Source organism: Leguminivora glycinivorella, chromosome 15 (assembly GCF_023078275.1).
Source record: "Leguminivora glycinivorella isolate SPB_JAAS2020 chromosome 15, LegGlyc_1.1, whole genome shotgun sequence".
Taxonomy (NCBI): domain Eukaryota; kingdom Metazoa; phylum Arthropoda; class Insecta; order Lepidoptera; family Tortricidae; genus Leguminivora; species Leguminivora glycinivorella.
Window position 1 is genome coordinate 19,090,875 of NC_062985.1, and position 23,178 is coordinate 19,114,052.

Sequence of the window (23,178 nt, forward strand, 5' to 3'; positions counted from 1 at the left end):
TTATTATATTTACGAATGACTTGATATCCTTTGTACAAAATAAAGTGCAAACCTCTAAATTAGTCCTTTTTGCTGACGACACAAATGCGGTCATATGTGCTGATAATGTTTCACAGCTAAATGAAAGTGTCAATTACGCATTAGAAACTTTTGTTGAATGGTTTGAAGTAAATGGTCTTGAGTTAAACAGTAACAAAACAAATGTTCTGCTTTTCAAATCGACAGTTAAAACAAAAGATAATCTGCAGTTAAAACTGAGAGGTGTCACTGTTGACCAAGTCGAATCGACAAAATTTCTTGGCGTTTACATTGACAGTACATTAAATTGGAGGCAAGAAGTGACTGCAGTTGTGGGCTCTGTGAGTTCTGCGTGCTATGCTCTTAGGAGTCTTCGGGACGAGTTAGACCTGATACAACTAAAAATGGTATATTACGCGTTAGTAGAATCCAAGATACGCTATAGTATAAAGTACTGGGGAAATAGTTATAAGTATAATGTCCAGGCTGCATTTCTGGCACAGAAAAGAGCAATCAGAATTATGGCAAAAATTCCACAGCAGACATCTTGCAAACCGTTTTTTCTCAAGTTTAAAATCTTAACCATCCCTAGTCTGTATATTTCAGTGGTGCTAACTGATTTGATCAAGCATATGGATGACATAGAAACGCAAGAACAAAGAGTGAAGCGCCTTGCGACAAGACGAAAAGACTTGCCACTACAAGCCTTCACCAAACTCAAAGTTGCAAGGCACTCTGCAGGTTATCAATCTGTTTTGTTATTTAATAAGTTGCCTGCTGAACTTAAAACAATAAATAATACACAAATATTTAAAAATAAATTAAATGTTTTTTTGGAAGAGAAGTGCTTCTATAAGGTAGAAGATTTTTAGTTTAATAATTAAATTGTTTTGACATAATGTATAATATTAATGGAATTGTAAATATGAATAATCTATATTAAGATATTTTATTGTTAAGTAATGTAAATATTGTATGTTATTTTCTTTTGTATATTTGTTTCATACACAATCATTTTGTTAATGAATAAATAACTATGAACCCAGATCCGACGGTGCGCCATATAGCCTTCGAGTGCCCCATAACCAAGTTTAGCGGAAAAAGGGCAGATCTTAAGACACTTTCAACAAATCATCATCCTCCTTGTGTTATCCCGGCATTTGCCACGGCTCATGGGAGCCTGGGGTCCGCTTTGACAACTAAGACACTTTCGACAAATGCCGTTGAATATCTTAAGTCTAGTTTTTTTAATAATTTAAGTAGAGAACAACGTGTGCTGACTGCTAAAAATAATTATGACCTTAGTAATGAGACATATTGAACTGCACTTGTAAGAAAACAAAGTTGAGATTTGTTTAATCATTTGGTGTAGTAGTTTCGGCGTCGGGCTGGTAATTTTGTAATAATTAGTGTGATACTGACTGTTTGACATAATATTTAAAGAGATTTATCGCAATTATCACTCAAGTTTTTAGGACGCAACTCAAAACTTACATTTAAAACGTGTGCTATACAGCCACAACTCAAAACGGCCGTCGGTTTACATGCGAACAAACTGGCAAGTGGCCGTATTGCAGGGAATATTCTGACAATTTATGGTCAGTTCCATACGGCCACTTGTGAGAAAAAGGCTCTTAAGGACCTTTTTTGCTATGGCTCTCGAAATAAGGTCGTAAATTGAACAATTTTGAATACGAATCTGCAATAATCCAGAAAATTAAAAATTTTGAGTTGTGGCCGTATAGCAGGCACACGGCGAAATAATAAATGACATTTCGCACGTAAGTTCCGAAAAAGTCATTGGTACGAGCTGGGGATTCGAACCCGCGACCGAATCTAATGTTACGAGTATGTCGGTAATTGATAAGTTTGTGAAAATTTGTTGATTTATTTCAGCTTGAGATATGTAAAACAACAAAATGTATGTAGGTAGGCTTTTATTAAGCAAGACTGTGTATACCATTAGTGAATTTTATGAAATATTAATGTGAAAATAATGAAATGCAATTATTAATTTTTAAATTTTAGACTAGTCACACTTGTTAGTAGTATAGATATTTTGTACACAATGTATATGTTTGCCTGTGTGGTGACGGGTTAAGAATTTCACCACCCCCTTTCTTTCCGTGGGTGTCGTAGAAGGCGACTATGGGATATGGGTTAAATTGTGGCGTAGGCGAGAGGCTGGCAACCTGTCACTGCAATGTCACAGTTTCGTTTTCTTTCAACCCCTTATTTGCCAAGAGTGGCACTGAAGCTTTAGTAGTTTCATGTGTTCTGCCTACCCCTTTATGGGATACAGGCGTGATTGTATGTATGTATGTATATTTTAAATGTACCTATTACCTTGTGTGATGAATAAATGATTATCTATCTATCTATCTATGTACATGTCTATCTTTTCAGGAATAATTGATTATACTCATTTTTATGCCTCACTTCAGTGCGAAACCGCGACAGGTGGCTAGAAAGTTAAAAGTACCAGTGCTCGACAGTGTACTAGCAAATATCACTTTCAACCTTAAGTCACTGTTACAGAAGGGCGATCTATTGGGCATTAAGTACAGCTAAGCCGCATTAACCGAAATGACAATCGTTGACGCTAAACGCCAATCGAAACGCAGTCAGGCTCTGTCGTGCCAATACGGCAGAGCGAGTAAATAGACTACGATAACGATATTATCTTAAGACGCTACAGGAGCGAAAATACTAAAATAGAAGAATAGAAGCCCCCCTTTCAATTTGGGAATTTTAGTTAAACATACTAGTGTTATTAACTAGATTTATCGAAAAAAAATGTTCATTCATAACAACTCAGTTAAAAGATATTGCGAAGAAATCTTTAAAATCGAGATTCCGCTCTCGACTGTTTCCTCCTTCAAAAGTTAATCAAACGTAACTAAACTTGAGAATCTAAATAACCAATGAAATTATCTATGTCGGACCGTTTAGTTTTTTTGGCTTATTTTTACCAATTTTGAATACCACACCTTTTTCAATAATATCAATAAGGCCGTTTTTGGAAATTTTTGATGGGCTCTAGCGTCTTTAAAAATAAGAATATCAAAAAAATCAAAACGGTCCGACACAGATAAAAATAATAATAATCTGTGTTGATAGTGAACTATATCTTCGAAAAAAAGGCAGGATATAGTCGAGAGCGTTTGTATGGAGAATTGACCCTTCCTGTATCGTCTTAAGTGTTTGTGCATTTGACAACCTCAGATACTATAGTACATTACATCAGAGGCCGGGAAAATGAGGATTTCCGGCCAAGTGAGTATATACGGCCGAGCGAGCGTGCGAGCGAGGCCGGATAGGAATACGAGGCCGGGAATCCGTTTTCACGCCGAGGCATGTATAGTGCTTTTCTCAAACATACAATGAAATAAAAAAAAAAGCTCTAAAGGACAATATTTTATAAAAAAAAGTTACTTTGCAGGCCTAGGCCTAAAAAATAATATGAAATCCCTTTACAGTCCTCTCGAGTTGTTGCGCTCAAAAAGCGATACTTCCAAGCCCATTTTATGGAACGTAAAGACAATATTTCATTGCATGTTTGAGAAAAAACTATTTCCGTAGTTTCCCGCGCTCAAGCGCTCGGCAAGCGGCCGGAACCGCAGGCCAGGTGGCGGGCGGTAATGGTGTCGGCTCCTTGATGAATAGCCAGGGACGTGGCTCGTGTGCAAAACACGCTTTCCATCGTCTCCTCTGAAATATTGCCCAAATCGCCCGTTCTCCAACTAATTCAATGTGTAGATTGATTTAGGTACTCGTTACCTAAATAATGGTTAGTTAGATAGATAGATACATTCTTTCGCTGGTATTAGAAAGAGACAAAAAGTAGCCACTCACTGTGTGTCACTCTCCATCCCTTCAACTATCTCCACTTAAAAAAATAACAGACACACACACTTTCCCATTTATAACATTAGTATGGATTCATACCCACAACATACATGGCATTGACAATTTAACATCAAAAAAAATACATACATACATACATACATACAATCACGCCTGTAACCCATAAAGGGGTAGGCAGAACACATGAAACTACTAAAGCTTCAGTGCCAGTGCAAATAAGGGGTTGAAAGAAAACGAAACTGTGACATTGCAGTGACAGGTTGCCAGCCTCTCGCCTACACCACAATTTAATCCATATCCCATAGTCGCCTTCTACGACACCCACGGGAAGAAAGGGGGTGGTGAAATTCTTAACCCGTCACCACACAGGCTGACCAAAAAAAATAAAAACAAAAAACAGAAAAAGAGTTACATGCAAACTTAGTTAAGTATTTATTAAATAACCTAACCACAAAATTAAAATTTTGAAAAAAACCCCCGACCGCGACATAGTGGACCGATAGCTACGAACACTCCCGACCAACTCAGCTTTTAAACAAAAAAAAAACCGGCCAAGAGCGTGTCGGGCCACGCTCAGTGTAGGGTTCCGTAGTTTTCCGTATTTTTCTCAAAAACTACTGAACCTTCAAAACAATTTTCCTAGAAAATCTTTATAAAGTTCTACATTTGTGATTTTTTTCATACTTTTTAAACATATGGTTTAAAAGTTAGAGGGGGGTCACATACTTTTTTTTTCCTTTAGGAGCGATTATTTCCGAAAATATTAATATTATCAAAAAAATTCAGAAAACGATTTTAGTAAACCCTTATTCATTTTTAAATACCTATCCAACAATATATCACACGTTAGGATTGCAATGAAAAAAAAAATCACTCCCCACTTTACGTGTAGGGGGGGGGGTACCCTAATAAAACATTTTTTTCCACTTTTTATTTTTGCACTTTGTCGGCGTGATTGATATACATATTGGTACCAAATTTCAGCTTTCTAGTGCTAACGGTCACTGAGATTATCCGCGGACGGACGGACGGACGGACAGACAGACATGGCGAAACTATAAGGGTTTCTAGTTGACTACGGAACCCTAAAAACGAAATCGAAATCGGTTCATCCTTTCGGGAGCTACGATGCCACAGACACATACAGACAGACAGACACACACACACAGACAAACACTTTAAACTTATAACACCCCGTCGTTTTTGCGCCGGTGGTTAAAAAAAATGTATTTTAACTAATACCTGTGCCATGCATCGTGGCAGAGAAAAGGAAAATTGACAAGTATTCGCTTCGAAAACCTAAATAAATCTAGAAATTTAATCGACTATTTCAGCCAAACAAAATTTTATTCACAGAAAGTCCTGTACAACATTAAATATGATAAACGCCAAAAATACATTACGTCTTCGCCAGATTCTTACCAAGCAAAGATTTATTGAGAGGCTTTTGATTTATGGTCCTCCCACACATGGGTCTTGAGGGCCCAAAATAGAGAAGAAAGTTTCCTTTTTTGGCAAAAACAAAGAGATTCGCCCGTTGGAGAGTTTCGGGTGTATATATTTCTTTGAAGTATGACACCTTTATATTGGATACATCTTTCACGTGTTTCAGTATTGGTTTTATTTCTTTTTATTCGGGTGTGTAGCGGGTTCAAGGACTAGATAGTTGAAGGCAACATGCGCGCAGTTCCTTCGGAAATATTTGAATCGAAGGTGAGGTAAAAATAGTCCTACCAGTGTGCGTAGCCGAATGATCAAACGCTTCACGATTCGCTCACGATTCGTTCAAGATTCGCTCACGATTCGTTCAAGATTCGCTCACGATTCGTTCAAGATTCGCTCACGATTCGTTCAAGACTCGCTCACGATTCGTTCAAGATTCGTTCAAGATTGGCTCACGATTCGTTCAAGATTCGCTCACGATTCGTTCAAGATTCGCTCACGATTCGTTCAAGATTGGCTCACGATTCGTTCAAGATTCGCTCACGATTCGTTCAAGATTCGCTCACGATTCGTTCAAGATTGGCTCACGATTCGTTCAAGATTCGCTCACGATTCGTTAAAGATTCGCTCACGATTCGCTTACGATTCGTAAAGAGTTTGTGCATTCGGCTACGCACACAGTACTCAACATGTTAATATTATACCCAACAGGCTTAACAATGACCTGTGATTGAAAGTGGCATCTCAAGTACCTTGGAGAGAGATGACGGTTCCAGATTTTTTTCCCTCAAATTACTGAATAACGTCTTCCACAATTCATTACACTATTGAGATTGTCGAACATAATTTGATGGAAGCCATATTTTAAAATCTAAATCCAAAATCAAATTCTATATATTCCGCAGAGAGCCCCACTCTGTCATATTCTATAACCCGTCCACTAAACTTTGTCTAAGAACGGTTCCTGTCGGCCTAGCCAAAGTGACAATCGTTGACGCTACGCGGCGTTCGAAACGCAGTCTTTCTCTGTCGGGCTACTACAGAACAGCGGTAGCACACCTCGGACAATGGCGATCAAATAATTATCAAAGAAACGCGTTCCTACGCATACAATCTAAGCTCGTGTAGGCGAACGCGTACCACGCTTGTGTGACTGAGATAAGGTAGGTCGACTGGTCGCTTTAGCGACCTGTGAGGTAACCGAGAGCGGGTTGGCGGCACTTTCAGCGGGAAGCTGCGAGTGGCCATACTGTTCGATAGTACTCTTTATTATACCGTGCTTTCGGCACCAAAACTAACGAACCTTCTCGTCGCATCAAAACTTACAGCTTTGCCCTTTTGTTTTGTGCGGACCGCACATGAGTCACATAGGAAGCGCTCCCAATCAAGGGCGTCACTCGCTCCGCGCGACTAAATTAGTGGTCATACTATATATTCAGAGGATAGGGATGCGTGGAGGAATTTGAGGGAGGCCTTTGCCTAACAGTGGGACAATCTTCTTCTTCTTCTTCTCAGCATATTTGCGTCCACTGCTGAATATATGCCTCTTTCATGGATTTCCATTCTGTTCTGTAAGCGGCGGTTCTGTGCCAGGTCGGCCCTGCCGTCTTTTTGATATCGTCCGACCATCTGGCTCGTGGTTTCCCGTCACCTCGGCTTCCCAGTCTTGGTCTCCACAGCAATACTTACAACCTTACTTACTTAGTGGGACAATACGGGCTCTCAATAATAACTATATAATACCATACTACTCTTTATTGCACTGTGGCGATAGGGAAAACTGCTGGCTACGAAGCGTAAGCGGTCGTCTCCTTGGCTAAGTACCTGTTCAAAACTACTTCTTCAGCCGCTGCTTAGGTACCTAAATCTATTTCGAAGCCGCAACTCACTCCAACTTTTACAAACTTTTCAAACTCTATCCGATCCCGATCTAACGTATTTTATCTGAAATCAATTCGAGTTAGAACTGACAAAACATTCAACTGCAAAGTTAATTGTTGGCTTTAGTTTTGAACGAGATGTATAGATTGCGGAGTGATTTTCTGAAATGGATGAACTGAAGTTCGATCGATTGAAGTTTCTTTAATAAACGATTGCTAAATAGTATTTTATACAATCGTGATATAATACAAAGCTTTTCAGTCGAGTACCATGTTTAGGCCACGAAGCTTGCTGATTGGCCTAATTGTACGGTACGAGAGTGAAAAGCTTAATTATATCACTATTGTATACAATACTTTTTCTATGAGTCATCATCTTCATCATCAATGGACGAAAAATATCATCATTCAAGTTAAAATTAATGTTAATAGCGTCGTTCACCGTTGTATCAACATCGAATTACCTAGCAACCAATTGTTTGTAATAACCGTCTCTGATTGATCAATAACGCGATAGACAAAAAAATGTGTTTCAGATGCACAAAAATTTGCCAGGTATCGCAAATTAGTATAGAACTTGTATGAAGTTCTATTTTTGAAATTATTACAGTTAACCAAAAGTGAACTGTAATGAAATATTATAGGTGACTAAGTGTCAAAGACTATCTAAAATCACTGAAAAGTCAGCACTTATAGTTTAGTCTGTGGTGTCCTAATTGACATCACTCAATTAACGAGATCGTGCGTCGCGCGTTGGTCTCTGCCAATGTGCCTTGCATCTTGGAGCCATCGGGGTTGAGTCGCACAGACGGCAAACGGCCAGACGGACTGACCTTGGGCCTTGGTTCCGTCACAGAATATACACCGTGTTTCACTTAACACTAAAAACCTGAAAACAGTTTGTTCAGAATCGAGAGTAGAATCGATTCAGCTATATCTTGATGGGGGTAATATTTTTATTTAAATTTGTATTATTAGTTATTTTTTACGTGCCTATTCTATTGTACTCGTAAGACAACATTGTGTATATCGCATTGCTAGAGGTTGTTTACCTTTTTCAGTATTTAGGGGTATTAATACTGGCTGGTTACTTGGACGATTATTTTTTCGCTACGAGTTTGACGTTGTTTGTCAGTTTAATCTTAATGTTTATCATAAGTCATAACAAATTGAACTCGTACCTAATTACAACCTTGTCATTTTAAACATTGGGTTTAAATTTGATTACCTGTCCAATTTGAAGTTTACTGTGACAAAGCTTTAAAGTGTTTTACGGTGACATATTAGCTGTCTATTGGTAAACCTTATGTCGTTGCAGTAACGTACACAAATAAATAGTTTTGTGGTTTATGGTGGAAGTTAGCAATTATTTTATTGAGTGTAGAGCTAAAAGTCAAGTAGAGCTGTACAAAAAATTAAAAATTCAATTCAAAAAAAAGTAACCATCAGATTAAAAGATGAATACTCTAGATGAGTTTAAAAAAATAAAAATCAATTGGGGTGTCTGAGGTTTTGAGTGTTACCGGAAACACCGTGTATAATAGTACAAGTACAGAAGGCTCACTCCTTTGATGTTCACAAAACGCCGCCATTCTAAATTCTTACCTACATTAACAAACGGACCGCACGCGTGCAGACGACATTGAATTCTATTGCGCCGCGCGAAGGTCGTCGCCACTGAATGGGCCGCGAACTCGCGGCCGCCGGCATGTACTTGTACTCGTAGCGCGGCGAAAGGATCGCGGAGTGAGCCGCCCCTGGTTCCGTGGCGAAGGGGGCGCTGTCTCGTGTGGGATGCAACTTATGTCAGCACTTACGCTGCATCCCATTTGAGGCAGACTACAAGTTGTGCTGGCTCAGCGGCGGAGTCCGCGGCAAAGTCTAAGCACACAAAGTACTCCGCGTTGGAAACCGCTTATGACTTTGTGCCGGTGGCAATTGAGACAGCGGGGCCTTGGGGTTCAGAGGCTCGCTCCTTTTTCAGGGAATTAGGGCGTCGTTTGCGGGAGAGGGGCTGCGATCCTCGTTCTGGGTCGTATCTGGTCCAACAGGTCTCCATTGCAGTTCAGCGGGGAAATGCGGCGGGTATAATGGGGACGTTTGAGCCAGGTACGATCCAGGGAGGGTTATTTTAGATTTAGGTGTATGTTGTGTTCCTTTTTTTATATATATATGTTAATAACCTACTTGACATGACATAGATACTGTGGATTTTTGTTTGTACTTATTATTTACTTTATTTGCTTATTTATTCAATAAAACTTTATTTATTGACAGATTAAAGTCGACGAGTAGAAAAAGACTTAAGGCACTGTCAATACTGATTTAGCCCTTGAGGCTTCTTTGCAATTGTTTTCTATCGAGCCGATTTAACGATACGGTCATGTCCGTTGAAGTATAATGAATAATAACGTATCATTTACTTACATACTTATACATACAACATACAATCACGCCTGTATTCCATAAAGGGGTAGGCAGAGCACATGAAACTACTAAAGCTTCAGGGCCACTCTTGGCAAATAAGGGGTTAAAAGAAAACGAAACTGTGGCATTGCAGTGACAGGTTGCCAGCCATACATCTTTCATGTATCATTTATATTTCATGTATCATTTACTTACCTTTTTAAAACTAATAGTTTTTTTAAAAACTGTGCAATTAGTGACATCAATTTTAGCGCAATTGGGTATTGGCGGCCTGTTACGAGTAAAGTACAAATACGAGTGATTATTCTATATTTTCTAATATGAGATTTTGCTCTTTAGAATACGTTACTCGATCGTTACATCTCGGAACATAAATACTGTCTTCGGTTAGTGCGATAGTTACCTACTGATGAAATAAAACTGTCGAAACGGATTATATTGCGTATACTTAATTAATTTGTAATACATCCCGATGTTTCGAACTCTTTTCAGCGTCCCCGTGATGAATTGACTTGTAAAGGGTCTAAGCATCTCAAAAAAATTATGTACTTATTTTAAACGAGCAGACACCTGAGACACACCTGAGATGACCCATGGACACTCGGAACACCAGAAGTGATGGAGGTGCGTTGCCAGTATTTAAGATGGGTGTACGCTCTTTTCTTGAAGGTTTAAAAGTCGTATCGGTTTAGTTTTTGTATCTAGTTACTGTTCAATTTACAAGAAAGTAATGTGTTTCCGTCGCTATCGAGTAACGTTTAAAAAACTCATAGTAGTTTATTTACATAGCCCAAACGCAATTATATCAAGAAACTGATAAAATCTCCCCTATTTCACCTTAACCACCCATTGTAAATGCACTGAAGACAAAGGATGGTTAGTTAACATTTTAATCTGGCATGTTGGGGGTCGCTAATGGCCCCCAGTTTGATAAATAGCGGCTTTCCTTCACATAAGGGTCCATATGATCCAAATGGAATAACATTTATTCCAAAACTGAAATAATTTTGAGACGACCGGTCTGGCTCAGTCGGTAGTGACACTACCTGCTAAGCCGCGGTCCTGGGTTCGAATCCCGGTAAGGGCATTTATTTGTGTGATGAGCACAGATATTTGTTCCTGAGTCATGGATGTTTTCTATGTATATAAGTATGTATTTATCTATTTAAGTATGTATATCGTCGCTTAGCACCCATAGTACAAGCTTTGCTTAGTTTGGGGCTAAGTTGATCTGTGTAAGGTGTTCCCAATATTTATTTATTTAATTTTCCAAGTTTAAGGCCTGACTTTACGCTCATATTGGGCGCACAGCGGGGCGAAGCGTGCGGCGTGCATTTCAAACAATTGAAGCTGATACAAGTGTCCTGAGTCGACGCTGCATAGGGTGGACGCACGCTCGCTGGCCCCCCAGGGCACACTTGGGGCAATTTTTTCAAAGTTGTCCACCCCATTCAATCCTAATGGGAGAAAAAAAGTGTCCCAAGGTTTTTTCCTATTCCGTTACCACTTTTTCATACATTTTGTATGGCGGTAACGGAATGCAAGGTTCGAAAAAATGTATGGAAATCTTGGGGCATTTTTTTCTCCTATCAGGATCGAATGAGCTCTCGATTATGAGTATGAATCGCGTAAAAAATACCCATGTTACAAAAAAGTGGGGTGGACAACTTTGAAAAAAATGGCCCACTTGGGCCATTTGCATCAATCGCAGTTAACTTACCACATCAATTCAACCTAACGCAGCAGGTCTATGTAAAATCCCATAAAAAATAAGTTTATTCGCAAAATTTAATTTCTCGCACAAGCTTTTATCGCTGACTGTATTATTCTTTCAACAGTCATCTACTCATCATGATCATGCTACAGTGATCATGATGCATAAAACTCAGAATTCCTATGACCACCTTTCTGCTCCATCATCAGGTCAGCGCCGTCATACCAGATTATTGCATTGTCACGTGATTTACATTTATGTGTGCAAAATTTTAGCTCAATCGGAAACCGGGAAGTGGATCAAATTTAACTTGCAAGATTTGATTACAGACAGACAACAGGACAGATGAAAGTGAATCGTAAAAGCTGTGATGGTCATACGTACTGAACGATAGTTAAGTAGTACTCTTTATTAGATTATTATATTGTGCTTTAGACATGGAACGCCACAAACGCGCGCCGGATGCACGGGGCATTCTATTGCCAGACTTGATCTATGGGCAGGTGCATGTGACGCGGCGCATGTACTTAGCGATTTAGGGCTGCTTTATGCATTGTACAACATGCACTGGAGGTAAGGATTGGTAAAATGTTTTGGTCGAAAAGTAAAACTAACACATAATAAGCGAACATTTCCTTCACCTTAAAAAAGTAACAAGAAAATAAAAAAGTTGGAGATGTAAAAGACCCCTAATTTTATAACACTAATAAAATTTGGAGGTGTAAAGTATCTCCAAGAGTAAATCAATTACGGGCTTTGCGGACCGCCCCTCCTACGTGTAATAGAGCTTTTACGAACAAATGCGATTACACACACTGTGTTTATCATGCGACTACACCATATACCGTGACCCTGTTCGAGTTAATACTAAAGTAACCATCATATATTACTAAACCTTACACTGAGAGAAATTTGCATTGTGAATTTAACAAGTTCGACTTGTTGCGGTTTATCCGTTTGAATCAGCCAAACGTATGTTTAAAACAATATGTGTCAGGTTGTTTTTATAAAATCGACTTGTTGATTCAAATATATTGCCGATTCAAATGACAAGTAGCTTGTTGTTTGGACCAAAGAGCACGTAGGCGCTATTTCAACCAAAAAACTTGTTGAACGAACATGAAAACTGGTTGTATTTTCTTTTTCTCTCAGTGTACTATAAAATAGTTCAACATAACTTATTGAAAGCATCGAATAAAGCTCTTTTGGGGCTTTAGTGAATGTAATCCCTGTAATGCTGCTTTTAATGGCCCCCACAACATGCGGGATTGAAATGTTTAATCCTTCCGTAATTCAGTACGTAGTTTGTATCGTAATATGTTTTGCAGAACATATGGTGTTATATTAGGTAACCGCACTTGTTAGGTAATGAGCTCATTACGCAACTAGGTATGTCGAAAAATTAAAATTTTGAAAAAACCCCCGACCGCGACATAGTGGACCGGTTTTCATGAAACATGGCTAAGAACACTCCCGATTAACTCAGCTTTCAGACAAAAAAAAACTAAATATCAAAATCGGTTCATCCGTTCCAGAGCTACGATGCCACAGACAGACACACACACAGACTGACGGACAGACAGACAGACACGTCAAACTTATAACACCGTCGTTTTTGCGTCGGGGGTTAAAAATTGACGTCTGAAAGATGCAAGCTGCGATTAAAGACGGACAACTCACTGGAGGGTACGTATCACAATGTCTAAAGTTAAAAAACCTAACGTCAAATGACCTACGTTCAAAATACATAATGGTGTTTCGACCGAAATTCAAAATACCTAAAGTTTAAAAAGGTGCATATTATAATGTCTAAAATAAAAAAACTAACGTTAAATGACCTACGTTCAAAATACCTAAAATCGAAATACCTAATGATTAAATCCGAAAATCAAAAATGTCTAATAAATGGGGCTTAAATAACCAGTTTATCCTTGAATCGTCGACAGACAATTAATCAAATATTATTTCAAAAACAACGTTTAAAATAATTTCATTTCATCGACAGTTCATATCGTAGAATGATCGATACAAGTCAAATTAAACCGTGGACTTTTACTTCGTAAATAACTTATTCCGAGTATACTTTATATCGTGGTATTTTGTTTTGTATTTTTTCGTTTCATTTTGTATTACATTAAATAAAATTTATTACGCATAATATTATTTCAATTGTGTAATTGTGTATACCTAAGTATTTCAATTGTTAATTTTTCCAAAATTTTACAATTTGTAATTTTTTTGTTTTTTTGTTTGGTCACAACTAACGTAACCTTCTTCTAACCTATTTTAAAGGTCGTGCGTTGATGTGTAGGGTCGCAGTTCTAACCTGACCTAAACCTACTCTGTAAGCCGTTCTTTTCTGTGCGATCGCAGCTCTAACCTAACCTAAACCTACTCTGTAAACTGTTTGTTTTGTGTGTGGTCACAGTATTAACCTAACCTAAACCTAATCTGTAAACTGTTTTTGCGCGTGGTCACAGTTCTAACCTAACCTAAACCTACTTTAAAAGCCGTTCGTTGTTGTGTAAGGGCGGAGTTTTAACCTAACCTAAACTTACTCTAGTATAGGATTTAAACCAATCGGGTTCCCTCTATTTGGCATACCTTTAATTGTCCGAAATGATTTTCGCATAACATACTTCGCATAATCGATTTTCGACGAATGTTAATTTGGCAGAAAACTTATTTGACATAATATAAAATAATACTAATATTACTTTGTACGAAAATGAGTTCGCATAATACTTTTTACGCCGATTGTTTTTTTATGAATAACATTGATTTGCAAAATTGTATTTGGAATAATTCTTAAAATCAGAATAACCACCCATACTAAATGCAGTCAGGAGAGTCGGTTAGGTTAGGTTAGAACTGCGACCTCAAGAAATACAATATTTTGTTAAGAATGCACGAATGTCGGTTAGGTTAGGTTAGAACTGCAACATCAATATAGTAGGATTGGGTTCCCTCTATGTGGCATAACTTTATTTGTCCGAAACGCTTTTGTCATAACAGATTTGGCATAATCGATTTTTGCCGAATGTTAATGTAGCATAAAAATTGTTTGGTATAATTCACGATATTTCGAATATTATTTTGTCCGAAAATATATTGGCCTACTATTATTGAGGCCGAGTGTCATTAGGAAGAAATTGGATGAGCATAAATATTTTTGGCATATTTTTCGTTAAGCAGAAATGCGTTTTTAGGGAAAAATGGTTACACTAGGTTAGAATTGCGAAATCTACAGATACTCACTGCTCCAGAAAAGTGGGTTAGGTTAGGTTAGAGCAGCGACTATTACAGAAAAGCACCGCTAGGGAAAAGTGGGTTAGGTTAGGTTAGAACTGCGACCACAACAAACACGCACCGCTAGGGAAAAAATGGGTTAGGTTAGGTTAGAACTGCGACCTCAACAGAAAAGCACCGCTAGGGAAAAATGGGTTAGGTTAGGTTAGAACTGCGACCACAACAGAAAAGCACCACTAGGGAAAAGTGGGTTAGGTTAGGTTAGAACTGCGACCACAACAGAAAATTACCGCTAGGAAAAAGTGGGTTAGGTTAGGTAACAACTGCGACCACAACAAAAACTCACTGCTAGGTAAAAGTGAAACCCACCCACCAAAATAAATTCGGCAAAACATTAAATCGGAACACTAAGCTTATGCACATAAAATTTATGCGTAAAAATGATTCGGAGCACCAAATTTATGTACAAAGAATATTCGGAAAAATCACAATCTGCCTAAACAGATTATGCTAAACTTGACTATGCCATAGCAGTTTATGCACAAAGCCAATTATGACTAAATCGATTATGCACAATAGAATTATTCATAAAAAAAATATGCCACAACAGGGTGAACCAGTAGGATTAGCTATGATAAAAATTCTGCGTGATAAATTTCGACTAAACAATGTTATGCATAAAAACCACTCGACAAAAAACCTTTATGCACAACATATATTCGAACAAACAAAAATATGAGATAAATTATGCGTAACTATACTATGCTTAAAATTAATACTTCAAATACCCTCTTTTACGCTCGCGGAACCTACCCTACTACTTCGGTATTTTGACCGGTTAATCATTTTAGGTATTTTGACCATAGGGTATTTCAAATGTTGGTGTATAAAATTTAGGTTACATAGTTTTTGGTATTTTAAACATTAGGTATTTAGTCCAATAGGTATTTTATATTTCGGTAATTCGTGCGTAGGTGAAACTTGCTTAGGTTTCGTAGAAAGGATATAGATACTCCTACTCTGTGTACCTACAATATTGAAAGTTATTGAGTTATTGTAGTTACCGAACGACATGTTAAATGATTTCGAGGAAGGTCTTTCATCCCGGGCATCCAGAGTTTATATACTTTCTGAGAACATCAGTTCTCATTTTATTGATAACCTATTATTACACTTAATGAAGACGTACAAGTATTTTCAATTTTTATTAAGCGTAGTATACCTCTTTATTTACATGGACATATTTACATAATTATATAAGAAACTAAGACTAAACTTAAAAGCTAGCTAATGGCATTGTACCAAGGATACTGGCGACATTTCCTCGCTGTATCGCAATGCTCGTTGTGCGAGGAAGTCGCCAGCTCTTCGGTCACCAGTTACCTCAACCAGACGCTTCGCGATTTCTGTGAACAACTTGTTCGCGCTGGGACCCCATGGATCTAGAGTTTCTACGCCAAAAGGTACAAAAAGGTATATTCTTTGCCAGGACTTTTGTATTTATTACGTTTCAAAATTTCGGTACTTTTTGTTTATCTTGGTCCGGTGGAGGTGATACGGTGCCAATGTGTGTCTACGCAGGTAGCATCCCATTATATGTATGTATATTTGTATTATATATTCGTGTATAAGTATATACAACGTGTTTCCGGTATCACTCAAAACCTCAGACACCCCAACAGATTTTTATTTTTTTAAACTCATCTAGAGTATTCATCGTTTAATCTGATGGTTACTTTTTTTGAAATTGAATTTTTAGATTTCTGTACAGCTCTACTTGACTTTTAGCTCTACACTCAATAAGATAATTGCTAACTACCATCATAAACCATAAAACTATTTATTTGTGTACGTTACTGCAACGACATAAGGTTTACCAATAGACAGCTAAGATGTCATTGTAAAACACTTTAAAGCTTTGTCACAGTAAACTTCAAATTGGACAGGTAATCGCAGTAAGCAAATTTACACCCAATATTCAGAATGACAAGGTTTTAATTAGGTACGAGTTCAATTTGTTATGACTTATGATAAACATTAAGATTAAACTGACAAACAACGTCAAACTCGTAGCGGAAAAAATAATCGCCCAAGTAACCAGCCAGTATTAATACCCCTAAATACTGAAAAAGGTAAACAACCTCTAGCAATGCGATATACACAATGTTGTATTACTAATACAATAGAAAAGGCACGTAAAAAATAAGTAATCATTCTTATTTAAATAAAAATATTACCCCCATCAAGATATAGCTCAATCGATTCTACTCTCGATTCTGAACAAACGGTTTTCAGGTTTTTAGTGTTAAGTGAAACACGGTGTATGTATGATATGATATTATTATGCTATGTATTATATTGATTGGATTGTAAATAGTAGTGTTAATAGTTGTCGTAAATTGCCTATAGGTACCTAGGTGTCATGCTCTCTAAATTATTTTTCTTACTGCAGTCCACATTCGCGAATTTCTGTTTTGCCCTATGGTTCACTGGTAGAGATTGCCTTAAGGCATTAAGTCCGCCATTTGTACTTGTTTTTTTTTGTGCAATAAAGTTTATATAAATAAATAAGGTGTAGCGTAGGCGTGAGGCTGACAACCTGTCACTGCAATGTCACAATTTCAATTTTTAACCCCTTGGTTTGCTAAGTGGCACTAAAACATCCTGTGCCTAACCCTTTATGGGAATATAGGCATTATAAAGACTAAAATGAATCCACTTCGACTGAATGAATGACTTCGTGGAATCCAGTGATTAGCAAATGTAAGCGTGAAAAAACACCGAGGGACACACCGGCTGATGTCGTGAGTGTTGTGTGTAGGCAAAGTGACAACCCTAGCGCAAAAGTGAATAATCAAGAACAAGTGCGGGTAGTTCGAGAAACTCGCGCGGCTAGAAGATGTTGATGCAATTCCTCGCCAGTCTACCCGTGACCACGAACATAATGTGATGTTCGAAACGTCGGGCCTAATATAAATGTAAGTGTTTACGCGATTAAGTCCCGTTTTGTTCTAAAATTATTATATATCGTAGTCATCAAGGATTATATTTTTATATAGGATAGAATCGTACCTCAATTTTCACTGATGATGCCTACATTTTTTTTTTATAATGAGTATTAACCGGATATTATGATATTAAATGTCATATTTGTTATAAATTGAAATAGATATCATACACGAAAGAAAAAATGACAAGGCCCACTGGTGGCCGAGCCGGGAGCCAGTGGGCCCTGTCGTTTTTTCTTTCGTGTATGATATCTATTTCAATTTATAATTTATATATAGTAGTATGACTACTTGAAAAAAGAACAAATCAAAAAATATTCAATAAAATAATTTGATTTGTTCCCTAGTCGTGTCATGTTTGTTCTTAAAAAATTAAAAAAAGCAAAAATATTTGGGAGAAAATATGATTGTGGCCACTTCCAGGCTGCGAAACAGCGCCATCTAGTTTTAAGCCTAAAAAGCCCTTCAGGGGTACGCATTTTTTATGGGCTTTGTCTGGTCCGGTATTATATCGTCCTTGGTAGTCATAAATCAAAATAACACATCGTTGAGTTCATCATTTAAAATTGTGGTCAAGTGCTTAATTTTATCCAATAATAGTTATTTGTTATACAAGGGGGCAAAGTTGTTTCTTAACACACGAGAAGTAAAATACATTTGCACCCGAGTGTAACACAAAACTTTTCCCCTCACTATAGCGAGGAAACTACAACGCAAAAAATGCGTTTATCACTGCTTCCAGTAGTTCCACAGGTGGTAAATCATCTTTATTACCAGATTCACCTACTTTTATCAATTTTAAAGCAGTTATTTTAACTTTAGTCAAGGTTAAATTACTTTACCCACTAATGGATAAAATGCGTTTTTACCCGCTGGTATTAAAGGACAAAACACGTGTTTCCGAGCTAGTGAGAGGAAAAAGAATATATTATATTCTTAAATCTGCGACAATGCGTCATACATTCTCTATGATATAAAGCGTTCGGCTTTATTGCTTTTTCTGCAGCAGTTACAAATCGATTTGGCTTTAAGCCAATCGCATCATTTTAATAGCTCTTCTGAGCCGGGCAGCCTTTACCACGCTTTACGCTTTAAGGTACCTTTTTGTTTCAGACTGCACGCGACGCGGCTGCAGTATTAGCACGCGACTTTGCAGCAGAGATTGAAACAATACTTTAACCTCACGTTTTTTACTCAGTTTTCCACACACAGTATCATTATTTTATCATTTTTTCGACCTTTCAGCCAGGTTCCAGCGGGCTGCGGTCATGGAAGACTGACGTCCCAGCTAACTGCCAATTGAGATACTGGTAAACAACACTACACTACCCATTACGGCTACCAGGTATTAAGGACCAAAAAAGTAAGCAACTGAGGTGCTGCATATTGTGTACACAGTACACGTTCCACTGGAATTTGTTTCGGTAAACACGTCGGTGAAATTAATAAAAATATTTATTTTTCATAGATTAAAAAAAAAAATCTTGACCATTTTTATTGAGTTTGCCATAATATTAAGATATATTCAGAAACTTATTTTATTTAATAAAATATTATTTTCATCTGGTTAACACGTTGGTGAAGATCGATTAATAAGCCTTCGGTAATTGTGTCATATACTTGAAAATTTCGACCCTTGCCACGTCCGTCTCCGAATGGCCGAGTGGTTCAGGCATCCGTCGCGATAATGGAGGACGCTGGTTCGAAACCAGCTTTGAACACTTGGAGGCCTTGGTCACTTTTTCTTTGTATATGACATTTATTTCAATCTAAGTTTTTGCTTGTATCAGAAACTGATTACGCGGTGCAAGTACGAGTCTCATTGCTGTATTTGTGTTAGTGTTTAGTAAAACATCCCAATTTATCGCTTACCATAGAGACGACATTTGCTTGTCGCAAGCAAACAATCCGCCATATGGTACTGGAATGCCCTAATACCAATTTTAATGGCGGTTGAAGAGCTCAAAACCTCAAATGGGAAAGCCGTGGACTATTTTAAGACTTCTAGGTTTAATTTTTTAATTGTATAATGCTGTGACATGTAAAAAGAATGCCATGCGATAAATAAATAAATAATTTGCTTGTATCTTTATAGGTATTATGAATAGGTATTAGGGATGTTACGAATATTTGCATTCGCATTCGCATATGCGAATGATTCGCATTCTTTTAAACATTTGCATTGACATTCGCATTCGCTTGAAACGATGCGAATGTTTTGCGAATGCGAATGTGTGAAAGTCGCAGCTTGTTCCTCGCCCGCGCCGGCCGCTCCAATTGCTACTTGTCGACTGTCGACTCGCGCATGCGCAGATAGGTCAAATTCGTACGGCGTGAAGTTCGTACTCGGCATTTTAACCAATAGTAAGCATTTTAAATTTTTTACCTAGCGGGTTGTTGGTGATTGCTTGGTTTTTATTTTGTTTTTTTTATGAAATTCAGCGTTATTCGCATTCGCATTCGCACATTCGCATTCTGAATATTCGCATTCGCATTCACATTCGCGAATGTGACACATGCGACATTCGTGACATCCCTAATAGGTATTATGATATTCGACTGGTATAATGAATTTTATGTGACTTTCAACAGTCCGCAATGTGACTAAAATCGTATGCCAGTTCCGACACCGCCGCAATATAACATTTTAGCACTGATTGACGATAGTCAACAAATTAACCATATGATCTTCTAAATTTCGTACCTATCGTCATAGATTAACTATAACAAGAAGATCATACCATCCCATACATTAAAATGCTACCGCCTAAGAACGCGCATACACTACACCACACATAGATGGTGCCATAAAAAATGCCTTGTTGCCATCGATTATTTGTAGATTGGCGTGAAGTGTTAATTTCGAGCCATAAATATATGTCAAAAGTGACATTTAACGCAATCTACAAGTATAATCGAAAGCTACAAGACATTTTTTTATGGCGCCATCTATGTGTGGTGTAGTGTATGCGCTTCTTAGGCGGTCGCATCTTAATGTATGGGATGATATGATCTTCTTATATTTAACCTATGCTATCATGGATTTTCACAAAGTAACGCCTGATTTCATAGATGACTCCTAAAAAAATAAAATTTTGAAAAAAACCCCGACCGCGACATAGTAGACCGATTTTCATGAAACATGGCTAAGAACACTCCCGACTTACTCAGCTTTCAGACAAAATAAACTAAATCCAAATCGGTTCATCCCTTCGGGAGCTACGATGCCACAGACAGACACACACACAGACAGACAGACAAACAGACAGACAGACAGGCAGACAGACAGACAGACAGACAGACACACACACAGACAGACACGTCAAACTTATAACACCCCGTCGTTTTTGCGTCGGGGGTTAAAATAGTACATTTCGTTATAAGTGCGAGAAGTATGTTATTACTTCACGAGTCTCGAGAAAACTCGAGACGAGTGAAGAATGACATTCTCGCACGTGTGACGAACGACGTTTTTTAATACAGTTGCGAAAAAACACTACTACAACGAAATAAAACAATAAACAATCCGAACTCCCAATTTTCGCAGTGACATTGACGCATTTAAACTTGCGTTCATATTTTCGATTTTGCTATCCATCCAACACAATTTATTTATTTCATTGTGTGCCATAAAAAACATAAACATTTACGATTTGGGACGATTGTTTAATATATACCTACATTTTAATTCAATCGACCATTTATGCCTCGAAGTATTGCAAATAACATAAAATTATTATGACAAATCGCGTAACATATTAAGGTTTTTGAACGTGCTTGCATTAAGTTGGTAACATTGGTAAGACGCCACTACTTTAAATGAAAGACGACGCGTTTCGTTCCATTTCACGTTCTGTTTACACGACTCATTATGAGCCACTTTTTCAAAGTATAAACAATTTTATAAATTATGTTTAGTATGACTAAAAATAAACAATTACATATGAAATATCAATGTTTTAAACATTAATCACTTAATAGTATGTTTATTGTTTTATTCCGTCTTAGTAAAATATACTAATATTAAAACAGCTCGGTAAGTAGTCGTAAAATGGAACGCATTCTTTTTACGCACTAGTGCGTAAAATACAACTTCTCTTACGCTAAACAGCCAAAAAACCGAGCATTTTTTGAGCGACTGTATTAAAAAATATTTTTTACTTCACCCCGTTTCTTCAAGTTCCGGTCCATTTAAACGTTAGTGAAATTCAACCCCAACAATTCTACTACAGCACAGCATTATAATATTTTCTCTCTCATTGTACCTACAGTTTTTACGGTAAGTGGAAGAGAAAACGGTGAAATTGCAAGAAAGGATACAATAAGCGGATAAAAGGTTTCAGAATACCATCTCTATTCATTGGCTTAATCGTGGAGTTTTTGTTGCGATCGCAAAGGGTAATATTCTGAAAATTTAATGGTGTTTTGGAGCGTTTGATAACTTATTTAGGCTATTCAAGACAGGACAATTGTCGAGATTATGCTGTATTAATTTTAATAACAACCACAATGCAATGCCACAGTTTCGTTTTCTTTTAACCCCTTATTTGCCAAGAGTGGCCCTGAAGCTTTAGTAGTTTCATGTGCTCTGCCTACCCCTTTATGGAATACAGGCGTGATTGTATGTATGTATGATGTAATTTTAATAAAGTTTTATCTTAGTACATAAGAAAAAGCTCGTTTTTCAAGCTTTTACATGGCTAATGACGATATAATAGTGGATAAAAATAATTAAGAAATAATAATAATAATATGTCGGAAGCATCCGGAGAGATGGGCCAAGGTAGCGACCGAATGGGCGCCACAAATTATCAGAGGCCGAGGTAAACCAAAGATGAGATGGCGGAAAGACCTGGGGACCGATTTTTAACCGCCTTCCAAATCTCAAAGGAAGGGGTTATCAAGTCGTCTGTATGTTTTTTTTTTATTTTTTTTTATTTTTTTTAATGTTTGTTCCTCGATATCTCCGTCGTTACTAGACCGATTTTGAAAATTATTTTTTTGATTGAATGTATATGCATACAGATTGGTCCCATTTTTCTCAGAACCCAGTTCTGATGATGGAATCCTGGAGAAATCGAGGGAACTCTTCAAATCTGAAAGGCATATATATGGTGATTTTCGTGTTTTTAAAGGAACAGCATGCATTTACGTACGGAACAGTGACATTTGGTGCAGTGGAACTCCTGATGATGGTCAGAATGGAACTCCTCAAATCTGAACGGCACACTTATAGTGACTTTGGTATTTTTATAAGAACAGCATGCACTTACGTCCAGAACAGTGATATTTGGTGCAGTGGAATTGCTGATGATGGTCAGAACGGAACTCCTCAAATCTGAACGGCACACTTATAGTGACTTTGGTATTTTTATAAGAACAGCATGCACTTACGTCCAGAACAGTGACATTTGGTGCAGTGGAACTGCTGATGAAGAGTGAGCCGCCCCTGGTTAGAGTTCCGTTCTGATAATAATTCTCATCTGTAAGTACTTCAGAATCATCCAGATTTCAAAATTGGTTCAGAAATGACGGAGATATAGAATAACAAACATTAAAAAATATACAGACG